The following is a 15,183-nucleotide window of genomic DNA, read 5'->3' on the forward strand; positions in this document are numbered from 1 at the left end:
AGTCAGGGTTTTCTTTCATTTTCACACCCCCAATAACTACGACAATGCCAGCATCACCTTCACCTCGCTCTGGCCGACACCATGCCTACGTGCGTGTCGGCACGTACGTAGGCGGAGCCTATGCAGAATACAGTTCCTCTGGCTGTTTGGTGGGCAGAGCAAACGCAGAACCATGTTGTTCAACTTCCTGTTGGAGGGGCAGTCCTTTGAAAGAAGGCAGAGTTCAAGGAGAGCCTCGTGACGGCCCTCGTCCAATCAGCGTGCTACGGGTGGGTGACCGCCGCTCGGCCAATCGGATCCCGCGACAGGAGGAAAGGGGTCCGCATGACGTCACCACGCCCCCGGGCCAATCGATGGACTTGCCACTCATTTTTGCCAATGACAGAGTGACAAGCAGTTCTGCATGCAAAAACCGTCCAGTGAGGGAGAGCGGGGGGGGGGGGCGGAGGCACCCCCCCCCGGAGACAGGGTGAATAAGGGTGGGGCGCGTCCGGACCAAGCTCTTCATCCTCATGATCAAGAGCTTGAGAGACACGACCCCCCCACGAGAGCCGCGGGGGTTGCGCGCCGCGTCCCTGGTGTCTGGATTTGGCTCACCTCTCGCTGGTGCTCAGTTCGACTCGTCGCGAAGACCACACGAGGTGGACAGGTCCGAGGCAGAATCTGGACTTCAGCTCGCCCTTTCCCTCTTAGCTGGAGGCCTCAAAGACCACTTTGGGTCCGTTTATTTGTGTGTGTGTGTGTGTGTTTGTGGTGCCAGTATCGTAAGTAGTAATTGTATAAGTGCCTTGCTGTACATACGTGCCTTTTATTATTCAGATAACTCTGCTTCTTATGTGCCCCCCTGCTCCATTATAAATAAACCATATGTTAAATGTTTCGGTTCGTCCTCGTCATTTCTTTTATTGGTTTAACACAGTGCGTGTGGGAGAACTAGCCAGGCTGTTGCCGCTGGAAAGGGACATTTGGACCGACGAAAGCTCAGTGACCGTCCGCTCGGGTCGCACACGGTTCGAGTACGCTTGCATCTCGTTCCGTACGAGCATCGTCGAGGGTGAATTTCCCCGGTAGTTGGACGACGTTGGTATTTCGGTAAATTGAAATTGGCAATCGACCCTACTTCACGTGGTCGACCTATTGGCGAACTTCGGTCCGATAAGGGACCCGTCGGCTCCGGAGTTATCCGAGGTGACTGCCTATTTCATGGATGCATTCCACGAAATGTCGTGTCTCCTGATAAACGTGTTATGGGGAAATATTTAACATGTAAAAATCTGGGTTATGTTCCAAATGGGGGAATATTTCAGCCTTTCAAGACTGAACACCTACAGAAAAACCTCAAGAAAGCAGTAAACAATGCATATGTAAAACATAGTCATGGTCAAAAATATTGGCACCCTTGTACTTTTTTCAAGTGATGCACCATTCTTCCAGAAAATTGTTGAAATTAAAAACTATTTTGGTCTCCAGATATGTATTTCTTTTGTTTGCAGTGGAACAAAACCAAAAATTTTTAATAAAAAATTACTAAATCTTAGCTTATTCCACACAAATCATAAAATGGCCCAGATAATATTATTGGCACCTTTTATAAGTTGTTCGAAATAATTAGATTTCAAGCAGGTGATTCTCCTTTTACTTTGGAATTGAACTCACCTGTGGTGAGTTGCAGGTGCCTGCAATATAAAAAAAAATCACTCATTCAATCAGTTTGAATGCAGAGATGCCAACTTTTGGAAATCAGAATTAGGGAGGATTTTCAACCGACACCAAATTATGTGCGCGAAGCGCACATCTCGAGCGCGGAGCGCTCGACCCCTGCGCCGGGGTCCATGGCCCGCCTTAGGGCCCTGGAAGCTCTGGGGTTCTAGACACTCTCTAGTGCCCTCTGAGCCCTATTTTGGAGCATTTAACATGTTAAGAATTCCCACTTTTTGAACAAAAAAGGGGAAAATTGTGCACTTTTTAATGTTACATGTATGTTAATATTAGTAAGTTAGGGGACAATGAAAGATTAACAAAAAGCACAAAAGAAGCAATATTTTTCTTCCCTTACTGGCTGGTACTACTGCTGCTTGCTTTTTCCATGGCAGCTTTGCTGAGTGACAGCTGTGTGGCTCTTTTAGCCCTTCTGATTATGTCTTTGCTGTATTCTCTCTGGTAGCAAGGGGTGCTATGAGGTAGTTTTTCAATTAAGAGAGCTTCCAGGGTTTTGACACTCAAATTGGGACGAAATTCAGTATGATTCTTCCGTACAAGACTGAGTGCCCGCTCACATGATGCGTTCGAATGAGGAATGACCAAGATTCCCTTCATCACTTTGCTCAAATTAGGATACTTCTTGGCACCAGTGCAGGGATCTGTGAGCTGTGAAATCCGATGCAACTGCTCATCCACTCTCACTGTCTCAGTAGCAATTGTAGCTATGGAGGCGTCTGCCTGGTAGTGAGCGAATTCACTCTCAAGACTGTCTATGTCACTATCACCGCCACTGAACAGACAGGGAAATTTCTTGATGAAAAACTCCACACAGTCAAACCCCACTTCTTGGTGTAGCTTAACATCCAGCACCTGAGCATGCTTGGCTAATTCATCATCTAGCGGCCAGGTTTTGAAGATATAATTGCAGGCTTTCACATAATATGAGCGAACTGCACTGAAGAAACCTTGGATCTCTGACTCACTCAGAGTGAAGGTGGATTTCTTGAGACTCCTTTGTTCCCTTATATACAGTTTGGCATCGTTCCCAATCATGAGGTCCTCATCATTCTTCTGATGATTTCTGTCAGAGAAGGGTACATTTACCAGAGCAACCGATGACACCGATGGTTTCAAAAACCGTACGAAGATATCTTTCAGAAGACCATTCAATTCAGAAGACCAGAAGACCAAGATCAGGAGATGAATACAGGGTTCGTCTCTTTGGAGCAGAAGATTCCCCTTCTCAAAAAGCTTGTTAGCATATCGAAGGAAGAAACAATAGAGTTTTGTTTGTGGAGACAAGAACATCCTGTTGACACGTTTTTCTCTAGATTCCTGCACAGTGTTTGAGGAAGATGCGCTTTTAGTTGTAGAACTCGTAGTACACTTAGCCGCAGGGCGATCACACTTGCGTTTACTGCCAGCAGAAGAGGTCAGACTCGTAGTACCAGATCCAATTTTACGTTTGAGGAGAGAGCTTGAGGTAGGTGCAGCCAAGGAAGAAGACCTCTGATTCGAAGGTTTTGCTGAGCTTCTATCAAGTGATTTGGCAAAAGCAGAACTTAACTTGGGTCCTTCTTTGCCTGTAGATGGGACTATCACAGTCTTTCTCGACTCTGAAGGGATCTGCTTTGTAGATGAACGTGATGAAGGGCCGGTGATGCTACCTGCTCTCAGCATTGGTTTTGGTGCTGTCCCTGCTGTCTTCTTCGCAGCAGATACTGCAGTGGTAGTGGTGAATGCTGCTCCACTAGTGCTTGATCCTGCAGTGCCAGTACTGGCAGTAGATACAGTGCCGTCCTTCTTGCTCGTTGTTAGAGTCTTGGCTACAGTTGGTTGCATTTTTCTTCGGACTTCTTCTTTGAAGAAGAGGCGAAGTGGCTCCCACTGTTCAATCAGCCTGTCTAGGCACTGACCAAGGGACAGCCACCTTGTTGCGACATGCTTCAGAATCTTGTGTGTCGGGGCATCACAGAGTTCTTGCAGTGCTTTCACTCCTTTTGTCCAAGTAGTAGTAAATATCGATGAGAAAGTCATCTAATTCAATGGGTAAGGCCTGAGCCGCCTTCTTGGCCGTATTGTGCATCATATGGCAAGGGCATCCCATGATGTAGCACTCTGGATTTTGTTTGTGGATATAAGCAGCGACTCCTTTGTGCTTGCCCACCATGACAGAGGCATTATCAGCACAAAAGGAAACACAATTTCCCCACGGAATTTTCCTGTCACTGAACTCATGATCAAGCAGTTTGAAAATGTTTTCTCCAGTGGAATCTTGTTTGCACGCAGGCAAACTTAGCAAACCTTGCTTCACAATCCCAGCACTGTTGTCATAGTACGAAATCAGGACAGGATATAGCTGGGCCTCACCACTGTCATTGCTACCGTCTGTAGCTAGGCTAAATGGAGCTAGTCTAGCAATATCGGCAATAGATGAAGCAGTAACATTTGACAACTCACCAATTACACTGGTCAACAACAAATTTGTTGTCTGCATTTTTTAAGCTGATTTAGGACGAATCTGATGCGCTGAATCCAAAACTCACATTAGTTTTGTTCAATCAGGTCAAGTTTTTGAGATATGGCCACATGTCGTTTTTTACATTTTTGTTCACATGTACGCATGTGTGGAGCATTTTAGAAGAAGTTGGTGGGGGTAAAATGTCATGTCAAATAATTGTTTTGATTGGAAATAATTATTTTAATGACAAGAAGTATTCAGGTACGATAGTTCTAGGTGATTATGTCGAAAAGGGATCAGTTTGAAGTCATAAAACCTCAAAATCTTCCAAAAATTGGTGAGGCAAAGCATAAAGTTCGTGGATCAAAACTAAAGTTAATGGGGCAGATTTTGTAATAATGTGATACAAAAAAGTTGTATTTCTTGAAATAACGAACTCTGAAGAATGTACAATACCTACATGCACCAATTTATGACATGCGCTTCTGCTCAAGCTTGGAGTGCCACAGTACGAACCCAAAGATTGGAGACTGTTCATTGACAGCAGCAAGCGATCACTGAAATGTGTTCTGCTACACAACGGCAACCAGTTTGCCTCTGTACCCATTGCTCACTCGACTACACTGAAGGAGAAGTATGAAGCGGTGAAGTACGTGCTGGAGAAAATTGGTTATGATCAGCATAAGTGGTTTATTTGTGTTGACCTGAAGATGGTGAACTTTTTGTTGGGACAACAGTCTGGCTTCACCAAGTACCCATGTTTTCTGTGCATGTGGGATAGTAGGGACCGTGCTCAGCATTACACGAAGAAGGACTGGCCTGTGCGGGAGGAATTGGTGCCATGCAAAGAAAGAAACGTCATCAACGACCCTCTGGTGGACAGAGACAGAATACTCTTCCCACCGCTGCACATCAAGCTCGGCTTAATCAAGCAGTTCACCAAGGCTCTGGACAAAGATGGTGACTGCTTCACTTACTTGTGCCAGGCTTTTCCAGGATTGACCATGGAGAAGTTGAAAGCTGGCATCTTTGATGGTTCTCAGATCCGTCAGCTCATCAGAGATCCAGAGTTCAAAAACTCAATGAACGAAGTGGAACTGGAAGCGTGGAATACATTTGTTTTGGTAGTGAAGAACGTTCTTGGCAACAATAAGGCCAGAAACTACGCAGAACTTGTCAACAACATGCTGACTGCTTTCAGAAACCTGGACTGCAACATGAGCATCAAGATGCACTACCTATTTTCACATATGAACCGGTTTCCTGAGAACCTGGGTTCAATGAGTGACGAGCAGGGGGAGAGATTCCATCAGGACAGGAAGGAGATGGAGACCAGGTATCAGGGTCGCTGGGACGCAGTCATGATGGCTGACTACTGTTGGAATCTGAAGAGAGACCTCCCTGCCGCTGAACATTCCAGGAGTTCGAAGAAACGGAAGTTCAAGCCCTGAAGTTTGAACAGTGGTGACGCAACATGCAATTTACTTGTACTTACCTTTATCAATGCCCACCATTCAGATGACAGTAATCGATGTTTCTATCATGTAATCAATAAATGTTGTTGGCAAAACATTTTTTTTTTTCTTAAAAACATGTTTAGGATGATATGTGTTGACAAAAATCAGCTGATAATGCCACAAAAATGTAATTGATTTTGTCACAAGATCTGATTTTTTTCAAATCAACTTAGCACAAAAACCTGACCTGATGGAGAGAAACGGATGCCATTTCCTGATTCAGCAGTGCCAGAATACCCTAATTCACTTGTAGAAATCTAGACAACATTCAGAAAGTAAAAAATTGTTGACCAGTGTTCTTTTTTTCTTCTTTGTTCTTGTTCTTTTTTTTTTTTGTTCTTTTTTTTTTCTTTTTTTTTTCTTGCTTTTTGTTCTTGTTTTTTTTTTTTTTTTTTTTTTTTTTTTGTTCTTGCACATCTTGCACATCTTGCAAGTTTTTGTTCTTGCACATCCATACTTTGAAGCAACTTTTGAATCTGGAAACATCTTTTGAAATAGAGGTCCAGCATGATCTGAGACTGATATGGGCAAGTTATGTTCCACAATAAATCCACTAAAGAGAAGTTCCGCTCGAGTAACATCCTCTTCCTCGCTTGTCCCTTGTTTGGTGAAATAATTCAGAAGTGTACCGGTACTCGTGCTCGAAGATCTCTCCTTTGCAATGTCTGTGTGCCGTTTGCTTCCAACGTGCTTCCGAATATCATCGCGACCTCCGTGCTCAACTGAAATATCAACGCTGCATACTGTACAATACGCATGATGAATTCCTCTTTCAGACTTTCGAATACACGGGTATTGGAGACTGTATTCGGTCTTGCACTTCTGAGACCATTTCTTGGTCTTCGTAAGCTTCTTCTGCCATTTCGTAATCAACATCGAGGGCTTGAAGCATCGGTAACTTCGAAGTCGATGTTCCACAGCTGCAGCGCGACTCGTAGAACTCTAGCGGCTGTTAAACACCGCACGGTGGTCGCGACCGCCGGGCTGGTACGGGGCCCAGCTGCATGCAGTGAGCGTATCGCATGCATATACACTGTGCATACATACCGCATGCACTGTATTGCACACATACCGCATGCACTAAATCTCAGTGCATGATCGCCTAAGCGAGATCCAGACCCAATGTTTCGCTGCTCCTCATTTGAATTTGCATTTTTTTACGTACAATTTGGTAGCAGCGAACGTTATGGAGTTACCACATGCTATACGTAGCAGACGATGCTTTTCATTCAATTCTCATACTAGTACATTCTGATTAGTGAACAGTGCAAAAATATCAAAATTTCGGGAGGATAAGGATAGTGATCGTAAGGGCGGGAGTTTGGGTGAATTTTCGGAAGCCTCCCGATGAAATCGGGAGGGTTGGCATTGCTGTGAATGGAGAAAAGGAGTCATTCTGCTGTTTTGTGTCACTGTGTGTCGCAATGAGCATGGAGAAAAGAAAAAAAAACTAGAGATTTGTATGAGGTCAGACAAGCATGGACAATCTTAAGGGTACAAGTCCATCTCCAGAGACCTTGATGCTCCTCTGTCCACCATACACAATGTTATCAAAGTTTAAGGCCCATGACACTGTTGCCATCCTCCCTGGACATGGCTGCAAGAGAAGACTTGATTGAAGATTGCAGCGAAGGATTGTTCGAATAGTGGAGAAAGCACCCCTCTATCAACTGACAAACAGATTCAAGCTGACCTTCAGAAACAAGGTATGACAGTTTCAACTCGCACCATCCATCACCAACTCGATGAAAGGGGGATATATGCTCGGAGACCCAGGAGGACCTCATTGCTGAGAGGGAGACAAAAGAAAACCTGACGTTTGCCAAAACACACCTGAACAAGCCAAAATTCTTCTGGGAGAATGTCCTGTGGACAGATGAGACCAAACTAGAGCTTTTTTGTAAAGCACATCATCTCACTACAGGCAGGTCGGTGGTCTTTGTCTTCTACTGTCCCCTCTCCGGTCTCAACCCCCCCCCCCTTGCTGTGTCTGCGATTTGTCCCCACCACATTTCCGCAGGGCGCTCAAGCTCCGTCAACAACCACCTTCTGGTAAAACTACCAAAATCACGAATTGCTGCTCACCTTCACTCTTAAATTCCTCTTTTTTTTTTTTTTTTTTTCCTGCCTTTGGAATAAACTCCCTCACTGTTCAATCCCATTCTAGTACACCAGCCAAACATGGAAAAGTCCTCTAGAAAACGATTTCTAGTGCATTTTTTTTTTGTTAATAGCAGGCATCCATGCTGGATCAATCAGTCATAGGGTGGGGAAGAAAATGTAGGTGGATGCCACTCTAGATTTTGACCTTAAAGGTCATTTTCAAGGTCAAATTGTGTTTTTTTTATTTTTTTATTTTTTATTTTATTTTTTTACATTGTGCATGAATTGACATCAACTTTGCCTCCTCTATCCATATAAACTATTTATATTTTCAAAAACATGCATTTAGCCTGTTTAACAAGTGAATTTTAAATTTTACACATATGTGTATGGCATTCTGAAACACAAAAATGTGATTTTTTTTTTCTTGAAATGTGTTTAATTTGCATGCTAAAGTAATTTGCACACCGAATCTTTTTGGTTTAAACTATCACACACATTCAGTATACTAATTTGTCACTGTAAAATCCCAAACAAACTTTTTTTTTGCAATGGCCACTCGCTTTATCTTTAAATACTGTATTGTGTATAGCCCCCTCTTGTGGCAGTCAGATTTGTTCTGGTACACCAGCCAACATCTGATTTTATGGTGAATTGCTTGTTTATAACAGGCATCCATGCCAGATCAATCATAGTCATCGTGTGGGGAAGAATTTAATGTTGGTGGATGCAACCACTGATTTTGACCTGAAAGGTCATTTTATCCTGGACTTTTCCCCATTGAAAGCTCATTTAATGTTTATATTTGCAAAAAAGATAGTTATACTATTGCTGAAGTACACAGTCTCTGCCACATGCAACATTGTGTACTATATGCCTTAATGTACGGCCCTACATGCATGATGCGAAACAGCAAACTTTTTTGATCTGAAAAAGGGCTATATGGTTTCTCCATTTATCCATCATTACAATGTGTTTAAAATATTAATTAAATTAATATGATGTTGCTGGGTGACACAACGGAAAGGGAACATACAGTATTGGGTGTGTCGCATAAGCCTACATGTACATGCATGTGTATCGGTATGAGGCTCTTGGTATGAATCTATTGGCCAGTTGGATTACAGCGATCAATCGCATCACATCCGCAGGCAAAAGTGCACCTGAAGTTCTCTCTGAAGCAAGTACATCGAGCTGTTCTGCATTTTGATTTGCATCCACAGGCCACCAGCTCCAGGCAGGCTTTTTGGGATTGGGGGTAGCCTTGTCCACACGGCTTTGAGGCAACCGGACTCCTTCCTCCAAGCTGAGGTGTCTGTAGGCGATGAGACATCTATGTGTTCCTGGTCTGCTTGCAACCAAATCTTTGCCTGATAATTGGCACGTGTAGCGTGAAGTTCCAGTGCATCCCTTGTCGGTGGTAACATCTCTAGTCCCTTCTTAGCCTTTCCAAGGAGTTGAAGCCTGGCATGGTTGACGGTTCGTTGGTCAGGTGACACACAAACTGTTCAATAGGTGCAAGATCTCCATCAGGACCGATCCCCTTGACAAGAAGTGGTTGGCTTTCAAATGCTTTCCAGCATGACTTCTTTGCATGGCCACTGAAATAAGATGTTGTGTCACAACCTGTTAGCGCATGGAAGCTGAGTAGGTTTTCCCTCACAGGTTGTGTAAGTCTCTCAGATACGGCATGTAGTGGGTAACATTTCCGATTCTTTGCTGTTCCAGAGACCATCCACACTTCGGATATTCTTGTTGATACAAAATGTATCAGAAGTAGCATGACGTCTGTGTCTCTGCAGATTACAAGCACTCTTTGGTATCCTTCATTAACTGCCTCACACGAATGGAGTATCAGCCTCTTCATGGTTTCCGTGAAGCCTGGGGTCATCTCTCCTTGTTGACCTTGCATCAGTAACATCTGTAAATCCGTCTCCGGTTACCAGCTCAAATCGCCTGGGCAGATCTTTACCTTTCTTTATGATTTCCTCAGCTAAGAAATTGGAAAGATCAGCTTTGTTCTCATCCAAGGCAATGAGCTGGACCCAAACCTGTGGGAGTGGGACATTGGGCCCATCGATGAGCTTGTGGATTGGTATCTTATTTATTTTTTTTTTTTTCCCCAGTCGCTTTGAGCGAGTCACTGCCTTGTTGGAGCTTTCCCCGATGTAGCGATCAAATACTACATCAACTCTTGTTGTGTGCTGTGCAAAGTGACGTGTTACAGTTTTTACAAACACATCGGCATATTCACCAAATGTCTGACACCCAACAGGCTTTCCTCGAGCTTGGATGAGGGCGTGACCATCTATAATCACACATGTCTTCTTGTCAGCTTCTGGAACTTCAGGAGGTACTTGTAGTTCTGCCATCAATATGTTAATCAGCTCCAACTTTGAAGCAGAGTTCATCTTCCCTCACCTTGGCCAGAGACAGTGGGATTGGAGAGGGTTCATGCTTGAGAATGGTCGCCATTTCTAGTGGTCGCCCGGCGGTGACAGCATTGAGCAATAGCTGCAGTAGCTTTCTGTCAGCTTTGATTGTTTTCTGTACATTCTGTTTAGTAGATACATTTGCCTTGTACAAATCGGCGAAGGTTTTTGAGTGGTGCTTCCTGAGTGTGTCATGAAAATTTCAGTTCCCTCAATCAGCCATAAGAACGTTTCTTTGTACATAGTACTGCATCAACAGTACGGGGCAATACATGTGTAATTTGAACCAAATGTGGTATGATGGTCCGTTTTACGGCATTCCGTCATTCCAAACACAATTTTAGTATGTCCTCTGAATAGTTGTTTACCGATTAACAATATGGTTTAACTCAAATCTAAATGTGGAATTGCCAGGCTCAAACTCAGACCAAATAAAGACTCCCCGTACACAGTGTATACCAGCCGTCAAATAAGACATGTAAAATGCCCCGGTCCTGTTTCCTTAATGGGCCCAGATAATTGTTGTATATATCTCTCTAACCAACACATGTCAATTTTTTTTTTTTTATCAAAGTTACTCACTTTTGATGTGCAGTTTGTGTCGATTATGTACACTGCCTGATAAAGCATGGTAACAACACTAAACTGCCATGTTGGAATTTATTTGAACAAATGTGCCACAAGAGGGGGCTATAAAGTGTTTAAGAACAAATAAAACAAGTGGCCATTGCAAACAAAATAATTGTTTGGCATTTTACAGTGACAAAGTAGTGTATTGAACGTGTATGATAGTTTAAACCAAAAGATTCGGTGTGCAAATTACTTTAACATGCAGAATAAACACATTTCGAGAAAATCACATTTTGGTGTTTCACGATGCCATACACATATGGGTAAAAAATAAAATTCACTTAATTAAACACCCAAAATACATGTTTTTGATATTAAAAATAGTTTATATGGATAGAGCGAACAAAATTGTCAAATTCACAATGTAAAAAAAACACAATTTGACCTTATAACCTTGAAAATGACCTATAAGGTCAAAATCGAGGGTGGCATCCACCCACATTTTCTTCCCCACCCTATGAGTGATTGATCTAGCATGGATGCCTGCTATGAACAAAAAATGCACCCCAAAGTTAAAAAAAAATACATGTTGGCTGGTGTACTATTCTTCCCTCCAGGCCTTCAAAACAGCTGTTCACCACCACCTCTTATCATGCCCCATCCAATTCCTCTCTTATACCCCTGATAATCCACCCAAGCCCACCTCCTTCAAATTCCCTGCTTTCCTTCCTGAAAGTCCTGTAATGTCCATCTTGTATTCCCCATGTTCCCTGCCCCATCCCTCTCCCTGCCACAGATCTAATGACTGTTCCCCACTGTTTTGTCCTTCCCACTCCTGCTCTCTTGTCTCATGCCCCCCTTGCTGTGTGTTAGCTCTCATAAGAGCCTTGTCAAGGTATACCAAAAAAAGGTGCCAATATTTTTGACCATAACTGTATAACAAATAAAAATATTAAAATTAATTACTTTTTAAATAAGTGTCCTCAGCACTTTATTCAGATTCCTCTCTGATGAGCTCCTTCCAGAGCCAGAAGATCTTCATGACTCAGCTCCTCCCTGTGTGAGAGAAAAATTCTCAGCAACATCTTCATCGACCTCCACAAATCTCACTTGCAGGGCCATGTCCACAATCTGTTGCCTTGCTTCGCTGACTTCAGCCTCCATGAAAACTCTGACCTCAATCACTGCATCAAGCCAGAGCTGATGGAGATAAAAATGCACCTGGGCATGCATTTCCAATAAAGTCCAGTTTCATCGAGGTTAAACACCTGGCTTGGTGAGTAACCTCCATCTGCAATCACTAATTTGAAGACAGCTCAGCATGATCTGCAGCAACAGCTTCCCCAATCAACTTGAGATTGTGGAACACATGGCGACTCAAAGTGCTCAAACCACCCATGGCTGGCAGAAAAAGCCACGAGATCATTGATATCTTTGGTTCGATCACCACACAAACTCCTCGCCTTCTCTTCAATGAAGATTCCAGACAAGGGCATGTTTTGTTGGTTATGATGCTCTATCCATGTGGTTCGCATCTTCGCCATTTTCTCGATAGCATCAGGCCGAGATCGTTCAGTTATCGTAACACTCAGATTCGTTGTTGTCTGAGTGCTCTTACAGATTTTATCACTATTGTCACAAATGGTTCTCACTGTAGAATCAAGAAGTCCAACCCCTCTCTGAATATCAATGCTGCACTCACCTCGATCAAACTGATCTAAAACTTTTCATTTCACCTCTCATGAATGAGACTTTGACTTCTTATTCATTTGATCATTATCTCCAATGCCACTTGAAACATGCTTTGCAGCCATAGTTACAGCCACTGTGAGTGAACGACTTGCTCAGAATGACGTAGCGTTGTTGAAGTAGTACTGTAGTAATAAATCCAGGCTGTACTAAACATGCGTTGTCAGAACACGGGTTATACCAGGGTCACCCCTACAGTATTCAACGATGGTGCGAATGTTGTAGAGCGCTCGCCAAGTAGCTTAAGCACTCCGACAAAATGGTTAAGGAGTGATTGACTAAGCAAGTGATTAGCGATCCATCATATTAAACACCTCCCAGAGACGCTGAAATGTCAAATATGTCCAAATTAGACAAATGAACATTTTCGCAGTCGGAACTGCTGCTAAGTTCAATTTCGGAGCTTACATTTTGTAATTCAGCTTATTTTAAGAGATTATCGGGGTTATGGCGTGTGTGGAAATGAAATAAAGCCATGAACACCGGCATCTCCCAGCGTTTAAGCATTGCGATGTATCCAGCGATTTGTTGGTATGCTGATTAAGCATTCGATGATAAAAGTGAGGAAAGTTTAAAAAGAAAAAAAACTTCATCGTTAAGAGATTGTTGTGACCTATTTCAAGCCAGGGAATTCTTGACCAGGCCAAAAAGTCACGAGCTGACAGAGGGCTGACCAAGAAGGCATGGCTCCATCTTACTAAGGCATATTTTGGTTTTTTGTGAGGAACATCCTGTAAATTATCTTCAAAAGTGGTGTTTAAATTAACCCAAACACCCAATTTTCATTCATGCATCACCTGGGAGTTCCCTCAATATGTGTGCAAAGTTTGGGATAGGTTTCATGGTTTTGGAGCTATGGAGGAGATGGACAGACACACCCTGACTATTATTACCCTTGCCGAAGGAGGGTATTGCATTCGGGTCTGTTTGTTTATCCGCACAGAACTTTAAGGTTTTTCTCCACAACTGCTTATCGGATAGAGATGAAAATTTCACCATAGGTGTGACTACTCACGGAGAATGCTTTAATAAGTATGAAGTCAGAGGTCACGTAGTGTGGCAGCCATGTTGGAAAAACAGAAAAACTTCGGACCTCTGTGTCTGAAACTGCAAGGGAAAAATTGAAACTTGGTACATGGCAAATACTCCTCATGGGGAATGTGTGATTTTTAAAAAAATGTTATAGGTGCCTTTGTTATGATGTAATAGCATGTGTAGAATGCTACATCGAATCAGTATGAAAATTAGAGGGTCATCCATGGATAAATGGTCCACAGAAAAATATATATTGATGACATTGGTCACGTGATTTGGCACCCATATCGTTTTGGGAATTTTTTTTTTTTTAAATCTTCTTCTCTGCAGTGGTCAAACAGATCCAGGTGAAACTACATGTATGATCACCTATCCATGAGGACCACACAATGTCATTGGTCACATGGTTTGACAGCCATATTTGAGTTACCCTCAAACCTCGATGTTAAAAAAAATCTTCGCCAGAAAGACTGGACAGAGGGGAAACTTCACAAATCAAGCCTTGGGTGTACAAGTTTAAGGAATAATCGATAGGTCTTCAAAACAATTGATAGGTTTGGCAGCCATATTGGATTGAAAAACAAAAATTAAATGTTTTCTCTGGAACTGCTTAATCAATTGACATTAAAATTCAAAATTATGATCTTGCAGTGATGAGGAATACATGTTTTAAATTTCAACTTGATTGGACACATTGTCTGGCAGCCAGAATTTTAAAAAAATTCATCTGGGTAAAAATCAATAGATATATATTTGATCTGGGATATTTTTTTTATTGATTAAGGCTCACTCAGCTGTACCTGGATGGGTTTGGAGCAGCAGCTGAAATGTGAATCCTATCCAGGTTACTCCTGCTGACTTCCTCTGTTTTTTTGTGGTTCCTTCTGATGTCTCCAATGATTTGAAATATTTGGCTTCCCATTTGATTTGATTTTATTTTAATCCCATTCGAAATTCAATTGAATAATAATTTTTAAAACGTCATGGGTCAGGGGTGGGTCTCCAATCAAAGCGGGACATCTTGGTACCCAGTCATCACTGCAAGCAGTTATAAAAGGGGCAGTTCTAATTGTCTCAAATTCCATAACACCAGTACACAAAACTCCTGGTGAGGGTCTGCAATCCGATTGCTCTTTTCCTTGTTAATCATCTTCATACATCTTACCCTTATTCACACGTTTGTTGTACCGAAACATTGGAAAAATTGAAGTTTTTATTTCAGGACATATCAATTGTCCTCTGTCATGCGATGCCTGAACGGTAAGTCTGATTTGGACGTAGATGGTAACAAAATGTGCACAAGACCGAAGTAATGAGAATTCAAAATGTAAAGAGTTGACGAGGTTGTCGCAACTGAGAAGCCTATCGATTTTGAGGTTAAAAGTCATCTTGACGTCAAATTTCTAAAAGTCATTTTTCATCTGATTTGACTTGAAAGTTGAACAGGATGTGCAGAATACATAACTGAATTAGGAAAACTATATTTGAGATCAAAATGTCAACTCAAGAGCAAAGATCTTGAATCAAATTTTATCTGAAAAAGTCACTTTTCATCCGATTGACCAAGATTGTCAATTTTAATGTTAATTAAATGGAAATTTGATGTATCTATGCC

General features: G+C 42.4%; 1 pseudogene; it reads right to left on the bottom strand.

The window, feature by feature from the left end:
- Window positions 1–7,700: 7,700 nt before the first annotated feature.
- On the bottom strand, window positions 7,701–10,193 carry LOC147019093 (uncharacterized; annotated as a pseudogene).
- Window positions 10,194–15,183: the final 4,990 nt, after the last annotated feature.

This window comes from Eptatretus burgeri, chromosome 10, assembly GCF_056783735.1.
Source record: "Eptatretus burgeri isolate ZD-2024b chromosome 10, Ebu_testis_v1, whole genome shotgun sequence".
NCBI lineage: Eukaryota > Metazoa > Chordata > Myxini > Myxiniformes > Myxinidae > Eptatretus > Eptatretus burgeri.